At 43.8% G+C, this 3,017-nt stretch overlaps 1 protein-coding gene across 3 annotated transcripts in view; it reads left to right on the top strand.

Annotated features, from left to right (window-relative positions):
* The first annotated feature begins 595 nt into the window (after positions 1–595).
* The window catches only part of Ddr2 (discoidin domain receptor tyrosine kinase 2), a 149,014-nt gene continuing 146,592 nt past the window's right edge, over positions 596–3,017 (top strand). For 2 of the 3 annotated variants that reach the window (XM_010611282.3, XM_010611280.3), the window contains exon 1: positions 596–693. The gene's annotated coding sequence lies outside the window, so the exon portion shown is untranslated. Of the gene's footprint in view, positions 694–1,696; positions 1,878–3,017 lie in introns of those variants that run through there. The other variant, XM_010611281.3, reaches the window with a different exon arrangement.

Genomic DNA, 3,017 nt, shown 5'->3' with positions numbered 1-3,017 from the left:
ACAACCTGTATCTTTACTCAGTCCATGAAGTTATAGTTCATACTACTGTACTTCATAGTAATACCAAGAGATAAACTACTATAGGTTTAGATGAATAAGGAGGATCCTAGGACTATTTCTGTAACCAAATGTTCATAGCAGTCTCTGACAGGGAGGGATCTGGTAAAATGCTTGATAAATGTTCAATATATGTTTTTTAAAGTGAGCTGAATGTCTTAGCCTTGGAAACCCTCAGACCTGAACAGTTTATCTTTGTATTGTTCTTTCTCTTTGTAAAGTAACCCTGGTTCTAGTTTTTTCCTTTTAGGTCTTGTTTTCTGCCTTAATCATCCCTGTGGCTCTGAGCAGTCTCTCTGTTCTCCTTGTGCTGTTCTAGCTGTGAAGAAGACATTACAGCTGCTTTCTGACTTTCACACTGGTGCTGGGCTTAGGAGCCTGTCAGGGACTTAAAACTGTCACTCTGGATCTTAATTTTATGACTACTACTTTCCTGGAGATTTCTTTGCCTCCCTGTTCCTTTTGTGAAGCATCGCCTGTTTCTGACTTATTATGGGGATGCCCCTCCCTCCTTTGCCTAGTGGCCCCACCTCTCTTCCTGCTCATCTGGGAGCAGCTCAAGTACAAGAGAGAAGAGCTGGTTTTAGCTCCAGAGCTCAGAAGACGAGGACTCTATGAGGAGGCTGGCTTTCAAAGGTAGGCCAGGTCTCCTTACCTACCTTTGCCATCTCCTTCCTCTGTGTGTCTCTTGCCCTCCAGAGCCTGCTTGGCCTGCACTCCCTCCACTTGCAGAGAATCAGGGACTCCGAGTCTTGCTCAGGAGTTAGCCAGGCTCTGGAGGGTTAAGGTTGGATCCTGGATAGTTGGAGAGGATTATCAGTTATCATTTAGAAACCGGAGCAAGGGTTCCTGCTTGTCGCTTACACACCACTTTCATAAAATCTCTGGCCCTGGCCAGAGGAACAGGATGGGAGGGGGTTGCGGGGGAGGAAGAAAGTTTACAAAATAATTTAGAAAGTCCTTGTAAAAGCTTGTGTTTTCGTTTAGCAGCAGGAATCCAGGACAGTAACGTACCCTTAGCAGCCACTGCCAAATGAGAATTGAGTGGGAAAAAAAAAAAGGAATCCTGGACTTTGGAACCCTTGGGCTTTTTTTTTTGTTTCTTTTTTTATTTTTCATTTTTGTAGAGGTGCCTGGGGAGATTAAACCAAATCATTATTAAACCAAATCATTTTTGAGGAGAGGAGGGCTCAGCTGTGAGCTCTCCTGGCCCAAATACTAAAGACCAGCTCTGTGTCTTTGACCCAACTGCCCTGTAAATTTCAATTGAAAGAAACTCCAAATGTTAAGTGTGCTTATAGTTTCAGTTTAAGTAAGAAAAATGAGGTGGGAGGGGGAGTTCACAGGATAGGGACTGAGTTTTAGAGGGAGGGAAGAGGGTGTGGGGATGAATAATACGGAAGGGAGCTATGTCTTTAAGTCTGTCCTATGGTCATACATATTTTTTTCTTCTATGAATGGGTTTTGCTGTAAATTATAGCTTTGCCCATGGTCCCTTGGGTCAAAAGAAATAGTCTCTAAACAGAAAACAGCTCTGATTGGTGACTTTCCTTCTTCCCTCCCCAACCCCCTTCCTAATTGAAACCAAATGTGCAATATATTGGATGCTGGGATCCCTGGCGCTCTCCCAGGAATCCTCAGAATGTGAGGTTTCTCTCAAAGGCATCTTGCATCAGCCTGTGGATGTATGCCTGCCACCAGCCTCCTTTACGGGCAAAGGGGAAAAAGAAGTGCTTCACAACAAATCCTTTCTGGGTTGGGGGAACGCAGTGGACTATAACTGTTTGCTTCTTTACCAAACTGTGCACTCCTGGATAAAAGTAAGTTATGTGGATCTTATCTTTTCCCCCTTTATGTTTTTCCTTCTTTCTCAAAAACGAAAACTCCAGAGATTCTTCTCTTAGTGTTTCTGGAAAAATTTTAAAAGGAGTCAGAGAGAAGTTTTGAGTCAGACCAGGAAGGGCAGAAGTCAGATCCCACATTTTGGGGGCTCTGTATTTGCATTATGGAGGAAAGGATAAAGAATGTGAAGAACCACCGAAAGCCAGAGCAAGGGAAATGAATCCACAGCAGATGGAAGATACAATAAACAGCCTTAGCAGGGCTGAAACTGTTGGCAGGCGAGATAGGCCGATTGCAGAGTTAGGTCTTTAGGTTGAGGACAGAGAAAGCTGAGCAGGGCGGCTAGGTTTTAGGCATTTAGTAATGGTATTTGAAGGCGCCAAGTCTCGGAGAAAACATAACTAGGAACTTTGTGTGTTGCAGGCAGCTGCTGGCAACTTTGGATGAGGGGTGGCTTTTCCCTGAGGTTTGGGGTGCTGCTGGGTAGAAGGCCAGTTGGGTGGGGGATTTCTCAGTTGGTGACTCTGCAGTCCAGCCTCTCAGACTCATTTCCTCCTCTTGGCTGGGTGCCTTTCTCTTTGTTATCTAGTGCCTAGGGGCTGTTTTCAGTTAGGACCTCTGAGCCCTGGCCAAAGTTCAAGAGTCCCATCCAAAAGGAAAGATGGTTTTTCCAAGTGGCCAAAACTCTCAGGCCAGCCATTTGAGGTGAGAGTTCGCGCTGCTCAAGCCAGTAGGGGGTTCAATTTTTTCCTGTCTTTTTTCTTTTTTTTTTTTTTTTTTTTTTTTTTTTTTTTTTTGCTTGGAGGAACAAGAGTCCTGCAAATGGCCTTTGAGATCTCACTGGAGCCCCTCTTTTCACAGATGTCTAATAGGACAGGAAGGGAAATGTTCATTTTCAGGGTTTTACTATGCATTTGCTGTGGAAATGAAAATGAAATCAAAGTTCTTTCTGCTGTTAATCCAGTGCTCTTTCTGTTTTATACATCTGCTTGAAAATGTCTCTACTTGTTCTTTTGTAAAGGCTTCTTCTAGCTGAGACAATAGAGGCAGTTTCATTAACAAATTACCACGAGGACATTAGTTATCAACAATAGAGGATGCTAATGGTGGGTCACCAG

This window comes from Fukomys damarensis, unplaced genomic scaffold, assembly GCF_012274545.1.
Source record: "Fukomys damarensis isolate Sample0158 unplaced genomic scaffold, DMR_v1.0_HiC HiC_scaffold_19, whole genome shotgun sequence".
Taxonomy (NCBI): Eukaryota; Metazoa; Chordata; class Mammalia; order Rodentia; family Bathyergidae; genus Fukomys; species Fukomys damarensis.
The sequence above is the reverse complement of the archived record's forward strand: the minus strand, read 5'-3'. Positions and strand labels throughout refer to the sequence as shown.